Source organism: Gorilla gorilla, chromosome 7 (assembly GCF_029281585.2).
Source record: "Gorilla gorilla gorilla isolate KB3781 chromosome 7, NHGRI_mGorGor1-v2.1_pri, whole genome shotgun sequence".
Lineage (NCBI taxonomy): Eukaryota > Metazoa > Chordata > Mammalia > Primates > Hominidae > Gorilla > Gorilla gorilla.
In genome coordinates this window covers 56,664,560-56,685,355 of record NC_073231.2, presented here as the reverse complement: position 1 = coordinate 56,685,355, position 20,796 = coordinate 56,664,560, and the positions used below count along the sequence as shown (strand labels likewise).

At 36.5% G+C, this 20,796-nt stretch overlaps 1 long non-coding RNA gene across 1 annotated transcript in view; it reads left to right on the top strand.

Moving 5' to 3' along the window:
- The first annotated feature begins 4,571 nt into the window (after positions 1 to 4,571).
- LOC129524038 (uncharacterized) overlaps positions 4,572 to 20,796 on the top strand; it is a 39,230-nt gene continuing 23,005 nt past the window's right edge. Inside the window, exons 1-2 of the long non-coding RNA XR_008667681.1 lie at positions 4,572 to 4,699; positions 8,744 to 8,893. This is a non-coding gene — a long non-coding RNA (uncharacterized lncRNA). The remainder of the gene's footprint in view (positions 4,700 to 8,743; positions 8,894 to 20,796) is intronic.

Genomic DNA, 20,796 nt, shown 5'->3' with positions numbered 1-20,796 from the left:
CTGTCTTGAGTATTACTGATACAATAGATTAAATGAGATGATGTGGAGCTGTTCATAATGCAGTGGGCATTTTTATATGTTAACTATTGTAGAATAGCATTTCAGTGTGTTCCCTGTTGAAGCTTTGTCGCAGGTCATAAGAAAACCTACAGTCACTGGGGTTAGTGAAAGAGGGAAATAAGCCAGTAATAGGCCTACACAATATCTCTCTGGCTTTTGGTGACACAATAGCATTATTAGTAGTAGAATCTTAATTTATCTGATCCTCCACTTTCAAATTTTCTTTTTCTCCTTTTTTCTTTGCTGGAAATGTAGAATTCTTTCAAAAAGCTAATAAAGAAAAAATAGAGGGATCATCTGAGGTCAGGTGCATGCCACCTTGAGTCATCCTTTTTAGAGGGTGTTCATTTTTATAGTTTTAAAAAATTAGCACGAATGTTTTAAAATTGTATTTTTTGCATGCTTCCAGGTTCTAGAAGTCCATTAAAATTTCCTTGCTAATAGCTCATATAGTGCCTGGCATGCAATCAACACTCAAGAAATATATTTTTAATTGAATTGAGTTTTAAGATGTTCGTTTTTTTTTTTTTTTTGGCTGACAGTTCTGTTTGCTTCACTATTCCTATTTGACAGTCTTCTATGGCTTGTAGATGAAAGCTTTACTAAGGAGTAAAAATTCTGGCGATTATTGTTCACATGAGCAATATTAGGTCCCTGCCACTTCACTTTTCAATCCTAATTTCCCCTTTTGGCCTCATTTAGTTAGTTCTTTAAAGTCTGCTTCATCCACCCATTTTTTCCCTTAGTTTGAAACCATCTGGCGTGCATTTCTTCTTCCCTACTTATATATTTGGGTATATACCCTCTTCAAACCTCAAAATATATCTGGATCATCATCTATTTTCTCTTCTTTCCTTTTCAGAAGAAGAGGTTCCCCATTTCCAGGTCTAAAGTCCTTCTGGGACACTCCTGACTTCCTCTCCTTATCCCTCTCTTCTGGGCTTTGCTGCATCAACTAATGCTTCTCACAGTAGAACATTTAATATGTCTTTTGACAGTGTTGTCCCTTATTTTTTTAAACTTGCATCATTTTTCTTTTATTTTACACACACACACACACAAACACACACACACACACACACACACACACACACACACACTCTCTCTCTCTCTCTCTCTCTCTTAATGCCACCAGAACTTCTTTCAGCTTTAATACCCATCTTAGGCTATATTCAATTTTTATCTTTCTTTGACATCCTATGGTCTTTGTTCTACTTTCATTTTTGTGACTCCTCCCATTTCCTTTTTTCCTTATTTTACTCCTTCCCTTGCCCATAGATGGACAAAAATCATAAGATTCAATTCTTATTTATACATTTTTCTCTTTTCACATTTTCTTGCAGAATTTATTCATTCTCGTGGTGTCAAATACCTTAGCACATCTACAGTTCAGTTCTTTTCATTCATTCATATCCATTCACCTATTTGCTCACTGAAAAACAGAACAATAACTACATGTATGACCATGAAAATAAAAATTAATGACTTCTCTCAAGATAATTTTTGGATCTTCAGTCTTACTACCTACTGGATTTTACTATCATCTCAAGCAATGTGTTGAAAGTCAAGCTAGTTCTCTTACCCCCAAAACACATTTCCACAATGCCTCATTATTCCATTTATGACTTTTCCTTGTTTATTTAGACTCTTCATTTCTCCTCACAAACTGTGTTCAATTTATTTCTTTTTCATTATGCTCATTTCTTTTTTCCTGTCACTGTGAACAATGTGGTATAAACCTCCTGCCTGTAGTAGTGTAATAGTCTCTAACTAATTTCTTAGCCAAAGGCTTTCCTCATTTTAGGCTCTGGCACATGACTTCCAAGTTGCTTTTCCTCAAAGTGTAATCTACATCTCCCAATAAAAATATTGTTAATGACTTTCTATTAACAATGGAATAATGGAATAATATTCAAACTCCTTAATCTATTGATCAATACACCTTGTCTATTTAACGGTTGGGTACCCATGCACTGTCCTTGGAAGAGAAGATAAGCCCCTTGCCAGCAGGGAACACATGTGTGCCATATATGCTATAGGTGGACTATCCAAGGAATTCTTCCTATCAGCAAGACGTAAATAAACATTTGTGGATACTGGCTATTTCTTGTTTTTAAAATCCAAGTAGCATAAAAACTAATATAAATTATAAGTATTGCCAAATAGCTTCTTTAAATGACTATTTTTCAGAGCGAGTAATAATGAGTGTTTTGCTGATACACTGATACAGTAAGAGAGACAGAGAGAGAGAAACTATATTCTTTCTTTATATGTGTAAATAGAAAAACTAAGGTGCCTGAATTTTTGTGTTACTCAAGCATAAGCATTACAGTATTTTAATGAAATGACACATAGGGCCTGTGAAAAATAAACACATTAAAATGCTTTGATCTCTTCTTGTATGGTAATCATATTTTATCTACTATGGGAGAAGCTCTTTTATTGTCTTAATTTTTGCAGCCCAGTTCTGCCCCGAATCATAGTGCTTATATAGACATGGGAATTGACAGTTAAAAGGCACACATTTGCCTATGTTAAATGTACAAGGAAGAAAATCAGCAAAGAAGGGGATTAGAAGGAATCAAGTAGGTTGAGATTTTTTGTTGTTGTTGTTTGTGGCTGCTGCTAAGCTGAGTCTTCTCTTCTTTCTCTTCTTGTACTTTTCTCCTCAGAACGCTCTCCTTCAGTTGGTGCAGAATCCATTTTCTTTTATCTGACTCTACTCTGTAACCATTAGGCTATTTCCTAACAGGGGAGAAAGCCATCTATATCTTTTCCCGATTTCCAGTAATTAAACTGGAAAAAGACCCATTGCCCAAGGGTCCCTGAATAACAAACCTCAGAGACAACGTTATCTTCTCACTTCACCCTTGACACTCAAGGAGGGGAAGCCAGGCCTGGCCAGCACTGGTCTGCAGAAATGACCCATGGGGTTAGTACAATGCCCAAGGCCTGCCGTGTGGGTCTGTGAGCCGCCTGTGCCACTGACCAGCCTTCTCAAAGGAATCCGTTCGCTGCTGAAGGAAATCACAACTCACTGATGTCTTTTCACCGTTCCTATAAGAATCAAAAAGCAAGAATTTAGACGTTCGCTAGTTGACTAGACATTTTCCTCAGTGGCAAAGTGGTGCAAATAAATATGAATCCTAAAACATTTCAGTTTGATGGATAGTCATGGTACAGCTACTGGATTTTTGTCACTAGGAGCTGCTTTTACTGGTTCTCTCCTCTGGGATTTTAACATCCAACCGTGAATGATAAGTCATCTTTCCCCCACCACCCAAAAAGAGAATCTGAGCACTTAATGCTCACTGGGTGGGGGCAGAATATAATTAATTCATAGTTTTGCCATGCAGGGACCTACCTTGACTCTATCTCTAGGAAATAAATGAAATCCCAGGTGGTAATATGCCTGCTGCTTGAACGCTTTACTTTCTCTGCTTTCTTTGCCTAATCACCCTTGTGACCCTAACATATGACCCCCATATAAGCCCCCGAAGATTCACTAACGTAACAGTGATCTTTAGGTATTCTCTAAAAGCACACGCCAGGTTCCACTTGCTTTCAGAATCTTTTATTGTCACTTTTAGGGCTTATTTATCAAGTGTATGAAATTTTGGCCCTAGTAGCATTATTCTCCTCATACAGTTCTTTTACTCGTCTAGAAATATTAGTGTATTTTCTGCTTACTTATATATTTTGTTAGAGTTTATCAACCTATGTATATATCTGCCTAGTTGTAAATGTAGGAATAGGCTTTAGAGATTTTTAAAAAAGGTTGGTGAATTGGGTTGAAAAACTAATTGATAATTATGGGAGTGAAAGCATAAACAAGGTGAAAAATACAATGTTTATTGTTGAAGTTTAGTTTAATTTTTATGGTTAAGTAAAAAAAGTAGATGTAGTTGAATTATTTTGAATAACCAATGTCTGAATATGGGGAGGAGACTAATTTTAATGTGAAATAAATATAATTAATTTCCAGGCTGTACACATATATGCAATAATATATGCATGTACTGATGAATGGGTTTTTAAAAGTATCTAACTCAATTTACTCTTAATCTACTTTAAATTTCCTATTTAGTAGTAAATCTACTTTTCTCTAATGCTAACAGCTACATAAGAGCTGTGAACAAAAGGCTTTGATCCGTTCTCTGTTTTTTTTTTTTTAAAGAGTTTGAACTTAAACATGCAAATGTCTGTATCTTTTGTTGCTTATACAATTTGATTTATTCCTAATTGGTGGGGAGTTGCTATGGATGTTGGTGGTTTGGGCTGTAATATGAAAAAAATGGTTACCTAACATGTGCTGTTGTTTTTTAATGTGGGCATACATTTAAAATTCTGTGGCTTTCCCTCTCCTCCCCCAACCTCGAAAAGCAAAATGCATTTAGCTTTGAGCTAAAGAAAGCTGCGGCTGGAGCAAGCATCTCCCAGCTCACACAGGCATTAACATATACGGTCATTGTCTCTGCTGCTTCCCACTGCAGCTTTATATAATAAAACAAGCCGCGTCAAATAGGCTAGGCTGTAATATTAGGTAAAATCTAATTTCAGTTTGGTTATCACATAGCGTTCATTTCCCTAAGGGAGGAGAAAAAATTAAATTTGTAAGCTTAAGATTCCAGCTGAAGTAGTAAGTATGAAAGGCTTTCCTCTGCCTTTTATTATTCACTTTATGAATTAGCCTTAGTTTACTTGTTTCGATCGGTGTCGACATATTTCTGAATACTATTAGCATAGCAATCAGGGCTGTTCTCAGGTTATTGAATAGTGTGTTGACTTCCGAAATAAATAGATATGCAGTGTGAAGGGCGAGCTGTCACTTTAGGAGAGCTTTCCTGATCTAAATTAAAAGGCACTTCTAATTGAAAACTATAATAGCAGGAGGGTTAGAGAGACAATGAAACTGCTTGGTCCCTTTCAATTTTCACGGGATTCTGTTAGTGAATGTAGAAGAAAAAGTAAAATGAAAATATTAAATTACAAATTGCAATTTAAGCAGCAATATTAAATTATACTTAAATAGCCATATTGCTCTGAAGCAATTTTAGATGCTTGATTTAAAGACTCTCAGTGCATTTGAGTTCTCACTATTATATTCTGATTTATCTGTTTTATCAGTTAACATATAATTCTATGTTTACACCAGCAAATGTGTCTTTATCTATGAAATAAGGAATCGGTCCTGAAAGACTTTTCATTTTGCACTTTGTGCTCACTAATTCAGTGTTGCATTAGTTTTTGTGTATCTTTTATCATACCTGAGGGTGTATATCAGGGATAGGGAACCTCAAAGTCGGGGCAATTTTATAAAATCTGAGGCAATCATTCATGAGTTGTCTAAGTGAAAGAGTTTCAGAAATTAATAACAGCAAATCAATTATAAATTTAAGTAATAGGTAAAATTATTAGCTATTTCAGTTTCATGACGAGCTTACCAACTGTCTGAGTCTATATATTTTGGTTCTTTAAGGGTTAACAATTGAGGCCTGTCTATAGCTCATTTCTATAGTAACAGCAAGACTGAGACTTTTTATGGGCACCTAATAATTAGAAAGTGCTAGAAGGTATAACAATATAATGAATCAAAACTGATAGACTTGTGGGTTTCCATAGAAACATGTATAATTATGATAATCGGTCCCTGGCGTACCCTCAGAATCGTATACATTCAGTTAAATGCAATAAACATTAGGCACTATTTAGTGAGCTGTGATGCAGATTAACAGTGTGAGATACAGGGAAGCTATGAATAAAATTGCTGTACAGTTTATCTCAAACTAATTTCCCAGATTGCTTTAATAGATGTAGTGTGTGGATGTGAAAAATTGGAAGTGTATTTTTGTTAGTGGTAAGGCTAACAAAGATAATATTTCATAAAGTGGAGGACTGATTGTTAATTTCAGTACAGATCAAAATGGGCCATGGCACATTATTCAGTGTGGAATCCCAGAGCCCTTGGAGTAAATGGCAGATTGGGCCTCCCTTTGCTGATTTATTTTAAAAGTAAATTATAAATCTTTTTATGGTTGTCCATTTTTCTTTAACCTTTTCTTGCCCCTCTTCTACCTCCCCATTTTAGGCATAATTTTCACAGACCTGTTATGGGGAAGGAATCACGTGCTTGTTCTCCCTGATTCTGGTCTGGGAAAAGGCAATGGTTCCTTCTGGCTCCTTTGCACATCTAGTATTTATTTTACCGTCAGCTCGTAGATTTCAGATGTACTGGACCTGAGCATCTGCAAAGGCCTAGGAAACAGCCAGAATTTCATTGTAAGGTGGGGCAAAAAATTGGGTGTCTGCATGTATATGTGTGTATGGGGGGAAGGAGATATTGTCGGGGAGGCAGTGTCAGTGTTACAGGATGTTAGATATTATTTTATTGGATTTTTCCTGTTTCCTTACTGAGGAGGTAACATATCAAGTTGGAAGATGTCAGTCTGTTCTCCGGGGGGCGGGTGGGGGCGGGAGGAAGATTAGGGGGCCAGGATAAGGTGATGTGGGGTTGGAGTTACATGAGATAAGAGATAGAGCAAGAGGAGGAGAAGCTTCTAAGCTTGTGTATGGAGTGTGTGTGTGTGTTTGTGTATGTGCGCGCGCACACGCACACTTATAGGTCTGAATTATCTATCAATACTACCCTCCTCTGCCAATGCCCATGATAACCTCTCAAGCACATTTCACAAGAGAAGCGTGAGTCTCCCCTGAAGCGGGTGGGATGAGAACTGAGACATGCACGTGTGAGATCTGAGAGCCCTTAGCGATCGACAGTGTCAAGCTTCAGGATGAAATTACACAAATGTGCTGCATTATCTCTTGTACCATCTTTAAAAAGTAAAATAAATAAAAGCTTTTGGGGGAGGAATGCTTTTCCTCACCAGCTTCAGAGCTGCTCTTAGGCCTGACAGTTGAGCTGGGCAGGCCTTTCCTTCGACTCCGCGCTGCCGCGATATTCGGATATTCGGCACAGGGGGCCTTTTAGAGTCACAAGGCGATGTACATCAAGCCTTTCTTCTCTCCTTCATGATTGTGTTACTTTCTAATACTATAATAGTGTTCTACAAAAGATTCTAGTTCCTGCCTGGCAGGAGTTGAAGTGCTGGGGTTGTGGGGGAGGGAGGTTGGCCATGTTCTCTCTACAAGCAGAACTTCTCACTCCCTGTTTCCCGTTTTCCAAAGACCCATAGCTAAGGGGAGCATGCTCATAGGTTTTCATTTTGAATGACAACACAAATCTATTAAGAATTTTTTTCGGGAAATGTTTTTCATTCCTCCCTGTTTCTCTGCCTCTGTCTCTCTTTCTCTTACCTATGGCAAAAAATTACATTAATAGGATGGTAAATAAAAACATGATAGACAGCATTTCTTCTTTTAAGCTTATTTCACATGGTTTATCTAATATTTTGATCAAACTTCAGCGTTCTTTTTCCCTCATAATTCATTCCAGTGACATTTGGCATATAGCATTTACCCCAGCATTTATGATATTATTCCACAATGTCTAAACATTTTTATAGCTTGTTTTATATACACATATGTGACTATGTTAATGAATTATTCAACAAATAGACGGCAAGGATCCACTTAACAAGCGCATACACATATTTGCACATAACACACCTATACATTTATAACATTATATTTGCAGGTATGTACATGCATGCATGACAACTCAATTTCAGGTTATTGTATTTCACAAGACTCCTGCAGTACTTGTTATGGTAAATTATGAATATATGTAATTAGGCAATATATGGTTGTAGTATTTTATCTCCACAAAGAGCACTAATTTCTCTGGACAAAAATGAGGAATGATGCTTTTCTGCCATCTCAAGACATGCTCATGCATATATATTGGTTGAATAAGAAGCTTATTACTAAATGTTTCACAAATATTGATTAAATGTTGATTATGTTCAGGGCACTATTAATTTTGTATGGAGCTGTAAACGCATATATCAGGATAACTATTCTTGTACGTATTATTTACAAATAGTTGGGTGTGTTGTTGTCGACTATTTTAGTAAGAAATGCTTGAAACAGCTTTAAATGAAACAAATTTATAAGCCATTTATTCTTTATTTCAACAAATATCTCTTGAGCGCTCACAAAGTGATAGGCATATTTTTCAGTGGTGAAGATTCGGCATTGAACAAAGTTCCTGACCTCTTGTAGCTAGTGTTCTAATGGCAGAAAGTAGAGAACAAACAAGTAAATATGTATCAAGTGATGATAAACGGGTGAAGTAAGGGAAAAACATGGATAAACAAAGGGAATGCTTTGAACTTGATAATGCAGAAAATTAAGAAATGCCCAAGTCTTAAAGTGTGTTTTAAAAAAGGAAAGAAAAAAGCTAACATATGTTGAATATCTAGCAGATACCTGATGTTGTGCTATGCTTTTCCCCATGCTTAGTGTATCATTTACTACTTATATCTGCCCTGAAAGGTGGACAGGCATTACCATTTTTATTTCACAAGGAAAGAAGCTGAAATTCAGAGCTGGAAGCCCAAGCAAGACCACACAGTTGCTATGCTTGGATTTAAACCCGGCTCTGCTAGTTCTAAAGCCCATGGCTCTTAGCAGCATTGTGCCTCTATATATTAGGAACAAAGAATTATAAGCATCGTCAGTACTGCACAGAAATATAACCAGCTTTTTTTTTTTCCTTCTACAGCTCAAGAATCCTGTTTCTCTGACAGAGGAAAGGAACAACAACTTGACTGGACACATCCTAACCCAACCATACGCTGTGTTACTTCCTCCACTGCGCCACACACAGCTATTATTCTAAGCTTTCTTATTCAAACCCTTAAGGATTTGTAAGGTAGAAACTCTTCCACATGGCTGAATCTCTGCTGCTTATTTTTAGTTGAGTACTGTTGCTGTGAGGATTCTTCTATACTTTCTCTTTCACTGAATCTTTTGCCTTTAAAATGAAATTGTTTCTGTCCTATAAAACCTTCAAAGACTTTAGAATGTTGTCCTTTGAAGATTCTAGTTCAATTATTTTGACTGAATTTTTAAATGATTCTGACGGAAGAAAAGGAGTTTGATTTGGTTGAATGGTCGGTATTAGAAATATTGTCCAGTAGGATTCCTACAGGGAAGACCCCAGACTTTGTCTGTTCTTCAGGTATTTGGAAAGAAGAGGCGATAGTCTTATGCAGCATTATAGATAGAGCAGTATTTTTCTTTCAAATGGGAAGATATATGTGAATTTAAAATGGAAAAAGCAATTATACTATATACATTCTGCACATACCTATATTTGCACACAGTAATCCTCATCACTGGGGCTTAAATCAATACTGATGACCATTTGATCATATTGTTCAATTTAACTAGTATTTTTTTGTTTACTTGATTAAAAATTATTCATTGGCTTAATCACGAAGTGCAATAAGAGGTAGAAATTGTGTACTACACATTTACGGGAACACAAGCACATTCGCTTCCTTGGGGTCTTTATCTAATGAACACTAATGACCAGTTTGATGATACAGTTAAAATTAACTAATATTTTGATAGATTTGATTAAATAAATTGTTTAGCTTTGTGTCCTGATCTCCCAGATGCTTTCGAAAAGAGTAAACCTCTCTATAAGAGTAAGCCTCTCTCTCTGTTTTCCTCTCAGAAAAACATTCTTAACATGCTTTCTCATTTAAGTTTCTCATTTTAGTTTTAATTCCTTTCTAAATGAGGAAGCAAAAGAAATAGTAAGGGCATTTTGCTTTTGATTTCCTCTATTGTTTTATGAAAGCCCACTTGTCTTGTGTCTATTTATTTTTTCCATTTACAGAGCTTGGAAAGAGAAAGTGACTTCAGACAGTTGCTGTGAGTAGTAATTAATTCCAGTGATCAGTGTGAGCTTGCGTATGGGCATTTATGAAATGATGTTAGATTATGAAATGCCAAGTGCCCCTCCTATTCTCGTTGTGAACTTAGTGAGTGCTATTGTACAGGAGAAAGGGGCTAATACAGACCTTTCTTTCTGGGCCAAGGATGGCTGCTCTGCACCAAAGTTGCTATTTTTTTAGTTGTTGTTTAGCAAGTCCTACTGTTAAAAACTCAGTCAATGGCAGCCAGGCAGGTGTAGCATTGTTGGCATTGAGTTAGATCCAAGCACCAGTTGAATCTCTTGGTTCTCTGATTGAAGACTAGATACGCCTATCACATACTGCTCCCAATCACATACACACAACCCTCAATGTACAACAACCTATTATTAAAAAAGTGTTAGAAAATGATCATTTACATAACTCAAATATCCTACAATATATTGGCTAAATGATTGTATAGCTATTCAGTAGAATGTTATTTAGCCATTAACAGGCATGTTATAGGAACAGAATTGATGACTTGGTCAAATATACATTACATATTGTTAAATTAAGAGTAGGTTAAGGCTGGGTACAGTGGCTCACGCCTGTAATCCCAGCACTTTGGGAGACTGAGGCAGGTGGATCACGAGGTCAGGAAATTGAGGCCATCCTGGCCAACATGGTGAAATCCCGTCTCTACTAAAAATACAAAAATTAGCCAGGCATGGTGGCACATGCCTGTAATCCCAGCTACTCGGGAGGCTGAGGCAGGAGATTCGCTTGAACCAGGGAGTCAGAGGTTGCAGTGAGCTGAGATTGCACCACTGCACTCCAGCCTGGTGACAGAGCTAGACTCCATCTCAAAAAAAAAAAAAAAAAAAAAAAAAAAAAAAAAAAAGTCTGGACCAAAATACCCAAATATATGGATAGTAGAATTATTAGTAATTTTTCTTTTTAAAAGCTTTTCTCACATTTTCTAGTTTTCCTACAATAACTACCTACCCATTCTGTAATAAAATTGAGTTTTAAAAACAATCAAAATGTTTTCTAAGTTTTTATATTAAGTGTGCACGCACATATACATACATGTGTAAGAAAAAAAGGGGAAATGCCAACAAAGTCATCTCTGGACTGTGAGATTATTATTGATTTCTTTTTGCTTCATCCTTTTCTGTAAGGTCTTAATTTTCTCCAATGTGAAAATATGACTTTTGTAATTAGAAAAAAAAATGCTTACAAAAGTAGAAAGAAAATACTATATATTCTAATAGTCAGTGTAAACAGTTTGTTCCAATAAGATCAGGATATGATGACTGGCCTAAAATATCCTAATAGAAGAGCCTATGATACTCATGCATTAAAACATGCATTACAATAAGACAACTCTGTACAGTGTCCTCATCCTTTTAGCAGTTGTGTTTGTATAAATACATATTATTCCTCATTAAAAAAACAGTGGCATAGTAACTTCATTTTCTTTAACACTGTCAGTACTCTCTTTTTCCCTACTGTGGGAGGCTCTGGCTCTTTTTTTTTTTTTTTTTTTTTTTTTTGCATGTGCCTTTATTTCTCTTTCCCCTTTGTTATTACCATTGGTCACTTGGACATGGCAGGAGTTTGTTTCTAAGCATAGCTGCTGATATGAGATACAGTTACTAATTTGAAGCACTACCTTATCCAAACTGAAAACTCTAGTTTCTCTTTTGTGTCATTGAAAGGTTATATGAAAATCACTCCCCCTCAACACAAAAAAAGTGAAAATTTAAAGTTAGCAGACAGTGCCAATGGAAAAATGGAGAAAGAAAAATGGGCCCAATTTTAAAGAGTTTGAGCAAGCCAAAGAATAATGATTCATTGACTAATCCTTGTATTCTGAATGCGGTAAGATCATTAGTCATTTTTTGCTTTCTTATGAGTTGGGACATACTCTTTGTGTAATTTTTTTAATGTGGTCTCAAAATAATTGTTTTTTTAAAAAATCAGGTAATGAATTAGTTTTTGAACCAGCAATTGTTTTGGTATTTGGACCCCTTTTCTCAATCACTGAAAAAAACAAACAAACAACAACAACAACAAAAAGAATAGAGCACTTGAGAGAAAAGAACTGCCAAATTTGATAGTAGTTACAGAAAACAACTAAATGAGCACCCTTGTAGACTATTAGTGTAAACACACACAAAAAAATTTCTAAAATCTATGTGCATGTCTACCTTTCTAAAAAAACTTCATTTTTTCCGTTTACCCCTTGCAGGACACAAAAACTAGTATTTTTGCATTTCCCTTTTTTCACTGTAACTTCTGATTAAAGTCATTATATAGAAGAAAATGAGTCCAAAGAGGAAGTTAATGCCAAAAGCCATAGAAAAACCATCACTTCTCTCAGCTTTTCAACTTATTTTTGTGACTATAGTTCTTACAGTCAGACCAGAGCCCATGCTCACTTAACAGAATCAAGATAGCAAACTATACTATATTTACTTTCTTTGAAGTATGGTAATTATTACTATTGTCTTGTTCAATAATTAACAATTGGTGGCTGTAAGCTAACTTTCTGTATCCTCCTACTCTGTGACTGCAGAGGTGTGGAGAGTATGTTATTTGGTGGACATCTCATATTTTAACCCAAAGGCATTATTACCCTGAGGAGGGGTATCCAATAGAGACATAATGAAACATAGACTTCTGTTTTACAAAGTTCTTTATGTATTTATTTAAAAATTTGTTTTGCATATTGACTAAATGTATAAACTGCTTGAAAAAATTTTTTTCTCTAAATTAGTTGTCCCAAATTAACATATTTGTACTTTCAATTACTTGTCCCAATTTGAACAATTGTTTTCTCCTTTCCATTCTTCAGATTTCTCTCAGTCTACAATCCCTTTTATCTGGGAAGTAAGGTCTAGTGTCACTTCTTTAATAAAGACAAGTAACACAAAGCTACTGCCACTACCGCTGCTACTGTTAATAACCATGACAACAATAATAATAATAATAATGATTATAATGTGCCAGGCATCAATCTAAGAGCTTAAACAAATACAGTTAGTGGCCAGGCATGGTTACTCACATCTGTAATCCTAGCACTTTGGTAGGCTGAGGTGGGAGGATTATGAGCCCAGGAGTTTAAGGCTGCAGTGAGCTATGCTACAGCCACTGCAACTAAGCTTGGGTGACAGAGTGAGACCCTGTCTCCAAAAATAAATAGATAGATAGATAGATAAATAGATAGATAGATAGATAGATAGATAGATACAGTCATTCAGTCCTCACATCTAGCCTATAATATAGGTCTTATTATTATTTCTCTCATGGATAACCTCTGCTAGGGCAGTGTGAAAGGGACATGTGGGGTCAGAACCCTTTTACAGAGTCCCTACTGGGGCACTGCCTAGTGGAGTTGTGAGAAGAGGGCCACCGTCCTCTAGACCCCAGAATTGTAGATCCACAGACAGCTTGCACTATGTACCTAGAAAAGCCACAGACACTCAAGCCAGCCCATGAAAACAGTGAGAGTGGGGCTGTACCTGCAAAGCCACGGGGGCAGAGCTGCATGGGAGCCCACCTTTTGCAGCATGACCTGGATGTGAGACATGGAGTCAAAGGAGATCATTTTAGAGCTTTAAGATTTAATGACTGCCCTACTGTGTTTTGGATTTGCACGAGGCCTGTAGACTCTTTGCGTTGGCTGATTTCTCCCATCTAAAACAGGAACATTTACCCAATGCTTGTACCCCCATTGTATACAGGAAGTAATGAACTTGCTTTTGATTTTACAGGCTCATAGGCGGAAGGGACTTGCCTTGTCTCAGATGAGACTTTGGACTGTGAACTTTTGAGTTAATGCTGAAATGAGTTAAAACTTTGGGGGACTGTTGAGAAGGCATGATTGGTTTTGTAATGTGAGGACATGGGATTTGGGAGGGGCCAGGGGCAGAATGATATGGTTTGGCTGTGTCTCCACCCAAATCTCATCTTGAATTCCCAAGTGTTGTGGGAGAGACCGGCAAGAGGTAATTGAATCCTGCAGACGGGTCCCTCCCATGCTGTTCTTATGATAGTGAATAAGTCTCAAGAGATCTAATTGTTTTATAAATGAGAGTTCCCATGCACATGCTCTCTTGCCTGCTGCCATGTAGGAAGTCCCTTTGCTCTTCCTTCATCTTCCACCATGATTGCGAGGCCTCCCCCACCATGTGGAATTGTGAGTCCATTAAACCTCTTTCCTTTATAAATTACCCAGTCTCAAGTATGTCTTTATTAGCAGCATGAGACCAGACTAATACACACTCCCAAGCTTGGCCATCGTTTTCTAAGCTCCCACAATTGTACAGAGTGGCTGGGTGAGTAGAAGCTTCCAGAACCTGGCATTTACGGTAACAAAAAACATACAAAAACTCTCTTCAAAAAACACTTAATTTAGACTTGTAGAGAAAGCAGGACGTTAATCTAAATTATTTCGTTTCTAAGGTAGTTTTTATTTTAGGAGCATTATTGCTCTTCCTTGACATTGGGCCTTCAGTGGAACATCTATATCCTCCTTAATGGATTTCCTTATGTCTGAAAGCTCCTGAGTATCTTATGTAAATTGTTCATGGCATTCTAAAAAACCAAATTTATGAACCTTCTTATTCCATTGTTCTCTTAATACTAGAGGTAGTTATTTGGCCCTTGCATTTACATAATTAGGAAAAAAATCATTTAAAGGAAACTCCCTCATAAGCCTATTCCTAGTGATCAGAGATCTCCATTTCTAAATCCAATTACCTAGAATCTCAACTATCTATCTTAAATGGAGTAGAATTGTTTGGTTGAGACATCGTGCCACAAGCCCCTGTGATAAAGTATGAAGTAGTTTGAAGAGCAATAAACAATAGATACCCTCATAAAGACAAGTGAAATAACATGTATATTACACTTGATCATTTGCAGGACTTTGCTTTAGGTAATTGACATAGGTAGCAGGAGCTGAAGTTTCATGTGTGCATGCACATTTGCACATGTATGAGTATTTTGCTATAGCAAAAGAAGTCCCCCAAGTAGGTCACATTTTGATTGATATCATAAGAAGGACAGATATAAATTCCCTGGACATAAGTATAGCCACCCTTCAATAGATGTGCTGGCAGTTCCTCCATCTAAGGGTGGATGAAAATAAGACTTTTTGCATTAGGGGTTTTAAAAAATGCCAGCAAATCTGAAGTGTGTTTGATAAAGGAAAATAGGGCTCTGGATCCACGAGATGGCATGTGCCTGAGCTAGACTTGACTTTACCCTCTGAGGCTACCTTCTTGCCCCAAAGGGGGCTGAGCAAAACAAAGAGAAAGATGGGTGTCAGCCTCACACCATGTTCTAGGCTCACTTCTAGAGGCCAGTTGTCAAGCTGCCACCAGTTAGTAGTAATGCCCCAAATGTCCTCTTGTTTAGCAACAAGTTAGTGGCAGAGATTTGAACATAGGCCTTTCTGATCTTAAAGCTCATATTCAGTAATTCTGTAATAAAGATATAGCAAGTAGGGTTTAATTTGAGGCTTAATTCTGATCAGTTGATCACAACTGCATTCAATACTGTGGTAAGGATTATAAAGCGTCGCTCTCAGGGACCACCTACAGGATAACCTACAGTGTTTGCTTCAGGTTGGGGAGGAGAGACATGAAGCAGTGGGCTGGGCTTCCCATGCTTCTGACTTACAAACCAATTAACCAGATGTTAATTGTTATATTTTATGTTAGCTATGTATAAAAAAATTTAAACTTCATTTAGAGCAAAGCTAGCTTTTAACAGTTTCTGTAGAAAATGTACTTCTTCTAGATAATTTTGAAAAATAATAACCTAGCTTGATACATATACCTATATTGCACCTGAGGCTTTACTGCTTTTTCTTCTGTCAAGGTTTTTCTTCAGAGGAAATTTACTAAAGAAAGAAAAGAATGTCCCTGATAGATATTTGTATGTTCTGGATAATACTTAGTAATAGGCTGTAAGAGGTATGGTAAGATGAATTCTGTTTAAGAAAACAAAAGCAATGGGAAGACAGTGAGATAACCCATTTCAATTGTGGGAATATTCTGAAACAACTCATATAAAACACAGCAGCTATATGGGGATGGGCAGCTGGATATGTGAATTCTCTTGCAAAAAGAAAAGAGATCATCTTGAACTGCAGAGCTGGGGGTGTGCACATGAAGCTGAATTGAAGAAGACAATGCAATGCAAGTTCTGAAAACAAGCAGTAGGCAGGAAATCACAGGGAAAAAAAGACCCTGTAAACAGAATGAAACATAATTCTTTTTTTCTGCCTTAGGAATTATAGAGCTCGAAATTAAAATCACTGGTGTTTTTCTCCCTTACTTTAAGTAGTGTTAAATAATGAGAAATTCTCAGTTGCAATACATCCTTAAGCTATTTAGACAGTTTATACGTAAACCTTTTATTGCTTAAATCTCTGTGCTAGATTTGTATAGATATTTGACAGAGGTTCTTTGTAGGTTACAATCAAAGCATTATATGTTTGAGTTTACAGTATTATTCTAAATATAATTCAAAACACAAGTAATGAGATAGTACTGAGAAGTGAAAGAAAGGAAAAACATGGAGATACGGGATGAGGGAGAATTGCAGCTCTCTACCTACCCAACTCTATTCACAAGGAAGAAAAGAAATGGGAAGAAGCAAGAAAGAAAGGAAAGGGGAAAAGATGGAGGGAGAGAGAGAGATTAAAAAAGGAAGGGAGGAAGGAAAGAGAGAAAAAATAATATAATAAATTGTTTTCTGTGACTGCTTCTACCAATAGTGTTAAAGCAGAATGTAGAGAGGTCACTGGCATTTGGCTTCTTATGTCAAAAAAGGTTAAGTGCTGTAACAAACATCCCCAGATTCTCAGTGGCGTAATGCAGTAAGGATTAATTGCATGCTCAAGTAACAGCCCATGTGGGTTGGGAAGCACTCTTGTGAGCAGGAGACTTAGAGACTTGGGCACTTTTCATCTCTTAGAGCTACATGTTTACTTACTATAAAAAGGAAACAGCACAGTGAGGATCACAAGCACATCATCCTGGAAGTGGCAAAATCCAGCTCCACCCATGTTCTTTTGGCCCAGTCCTGTGAACCCCTCCTAATCATCAACAGGCTGGACAGTAGAGTTTATGTTCAGGAAGTGGAAACAGATGTGAGCATCAGGCTAGTCTGTGGCACAGTGTGAACACTCTAGTTGAAGGACAGAGGAAGAGGAACTTTGCTTTCTGTAGAAGCTGAAGTTTCTTTAATTAAAACTTTTCAGAACTGAATTCTCATAATAGATGTCTATACTTAATGAGCTAAGATTAGCCACGGCCAAGAAGCTGTTTGGGTTTCTTCCTAGGCTCATTGCTGTTCAGCAGTGTATGACATTCCCCAGAGCATGTTGATGAGCTCCTTTAGGTCAACTTTTTTTCTTACAAATTCCTGGGAAGCCCTCACTGTTCTCTGAGGGCTAGAGAAGCAGGCAGAGTCCAGGTTCATGGGTCCATGTTAACACTTGGGGAAAAGCTGGTCTTCTTGTGGAGATGATATAAAATAGATTAAATAACTTATTTTCTGTTAAGTGCAGTTATTTCAGGTTATTCTGTATTCTATATATAACTGACTTTTTTTTAACTTTTATTTTAAGTTCAGGAGTACATGTGCAGGTTTGTTACACAGGTAGACGTGTGTCAAGGGGGCATGTTATGCAGATTATTTAATCACCCAGGAATTAAGCTTAGTACCCCTTAGTGATTTTTCCTGATTCTCTTCCTCCTCCCACCCTCCACCCTCTCATAGGCCCCAGTGTGTGTTGTTCCCCTTTATATGAAACTATTTTTTATGCTTAAATTTCATCATTAACTTTTTTTTTTATTTTGACATCCTACAAAAAAATTTCTATTCTTACACAGGTAGATATATTTGTTCTGGGAAAAATTTTGTTTTTTTTTTAAATAATGATACTTAATTCTAAATATTTTAATAATGGTAAAAAAATAAATTTGAACCTTTCATACATCATATCAAAAGTTACACTTTTATATTTATAATTATGCAGAAGAAAAAGAAAATGCAATTACTGGAGTAAATTTAGCTTTTGTATAAAAGAAATCTATGGTGGAACTACAATTATTATAATAGTGTAGTAAATATATGTATTGTAACATGTAGCTGTTTTTCAGTATGATTATTATGGTGTTGTTATTACTAGAACCAATTTACTATAGTTTTATTAGGCAAAATATTAGTTACTTTATTTTTCATGTAAGTATGGTTTGTTATGGTTTTATGACAAAACTAGAATGCTATTATAATGAATTTTATTATGTTGTACTTATAAGGGATAGACAGGGACTTTTAACTTATTTCCTAGCTCAGCTTTGCACTTATAATATGGCCTAGAGAGTGTTACTTAAATTTGTTTTCCACTGTAAAAACAGATATATTCATTTAAAAAATAATAATCTCATTAAAAATATAATATGAAGTCCAGCCCTAATTAATTGCATTTAGATTCACTTCATGGGCTTACTGAAGTGAAATATTAACCTTCTGCCATTGAGCGTATGTTGGATATGTTCTTTCGGTACAACTGATTTAAGTACTACTAACGAATAGATTTGCTCTCAACAATTAAATAATGAAAACTGGACCAAGTCTCAGAGGGTTCTTGTCCTCATTCCTCTTTTGCCACAAACTTTTTGCCTAGTCTGGTCTCTCCAAGCTTCAGTTTCTTCCCATCTCATGTCAGGGATCTGAATTAATCACCTGTTCATGCTGAGTTTATGCTTGTATGCATTCCAAACTAAGACAAAGTTCTTCTTGGTTTTATTTCTGTTACCTGCCACCCATTTCAAGGTACTGCTTTATTACTGGCTATATTCGAGGTCAAATAGCACAACTAAAAATAAAACCATTAAGTATGGTGTAATATATAAAAATCCTCTATTGTTTTAGTTATCCTGGACTTACCAATAACTACATTTCCTTCTGGGAAAGAGTTAGTCACCTTAGACATACATTCACTTTCATTTTGCACTTTAATAAATTGTTACTCTAGAGAAAAATAAATACAAGAGTAGATGACTATAAGGCTAAAAATACTCTAGTCTGCCCCCTCAGGAGTTTGGAATCATTAGGGAGAGAAAATCAAGATGAAAAGATTAAGATATAAATTATATTACTGAAAATTTTTATTGGGGGAAGTGGTTTGGATTCATGACCTAAAACTTCCTCTTCATTCCCAGCCCTAATCTCAGGCAGAGCTGTGAGGTGTCCCTGACTAGGCAGGCACTTCTCATATAGCAGGGAGATGAACAAGAATATTCTGAAGCCTGGCTGCTCCAAACGGGTTAGAAGGACTGTGTCAAGCATGCTTGAGTGCTTGTTTCAAAGACATCAATCAAATAAGTTACTAAAAAGAGTAATGGAGTGAGAATAGAGCAGCCACTGTCTCCCCATTATTTTGGAAGGTCTAAGAAAGGAATAATCAGCCTGAAACAAACTGTAGAAAGAGAAATGGCTTTAAGGTCAGACAACTGAGGTTTGAATTCTATCGTTGTCTCTATTAGCTGTGTGATTTTGGGCAAGGTACTTAATATCTCTTATTCTCTTTTACAAAATGAAAATAAAAATATTGACTTCCTCACATGCCAGAAATACAGCTTTGTATGCAAAAACCTTTTCTTTGTCCTCCTTGGCATCCAAGAATGCTATACTTCCAAGATCCTGTAATTGCATTCTGGCCAATGAAGTATCGGAAGTGAAGTTCACCATTTCCAAGCCTGGCTCATAAAACGTCCTCCACTTTTCTCCCCACTCTTAATTTCTTTGTGCTCCAGCAACATCCAAAAGATCTATTGAAGGAAAAAGAAGCCCCAAGGGATGGCAGAACTATTAGGTAGAAAGAACATGTGTTCCTGAATGCTTCAATGGAATTTTAGTTCTTTTATTCTCACTTTTTTGATATATGTTAAATAACAACGTGAGTGAGAAATAATTACTTATTACATTAAAGCCAGTGGGATTTTGGGATTGCTTCTTACAGATATTAATGTATCCTGACTAGTACACCAGGAGTATTCATGGAGATAAATTGGAAAAAAAATTCAGAAAATACTGGGCAGAATGATATTTGGCCCTCAGAAGGGCTCTTTGAGAGTTTCATCTCTTCTTTCTAACTTTCTGCTATCAGCTACTTTTTCAGATTAGCATCAATCATAATAAAAGGCCAAACATAACATAAATAGGGTCAGAAAAAGAAAGAGACTTTTATCATAATATTTTGGTTGTTTGCTTGATTAAATAATGATTATGTAGGCAATGACAAAAAAAGAAAAAGAAATAACAGTAACAGCAAGAACAAAGCACTCAGTATTGTTTCAACCAGGATTCTGTTAAGCAAAACGAATTGTTAGCTATAACTAGTTTTAATATAAAACTAGACAATCCTTTTTTTTTTCTTTTTTCTTTTTGAGACAGAGTCTCTCCCTGCTGCCAGGATGGAGTGCAGTGGCATAATCTTGGCTCACTGCAATCTCTGCCTTCTGGGTTCAAGCGATTCTCCTGCCTCAGCCTCCCGAGTAGCTGGGATTACAGGCACGTGCCACCACATCCAGCTACTTCCTTTTTTTTTTTTTTTTTTTTTTGTATTTTTAGTAGAGATGGGGTTTCACCAAGTTGGCCAGGATGGTCTCGATCTCTTGACCTCGTGATCCGCCCTCCTTGGCTTCCCAAAGTGCTGGGTTTGCAGGCATAAGCTACCGCACCTGGCTGGCAATCACGTTTTTTGAGGTAAAGATAAATTTAAATGCCATTATATGCAATTTATTCATCTTATTCCAATATATTCAGATTTTCTGAAATGCTTCTCATTTATGTTCTTTGAATAAGCCCATACATAAGGTAA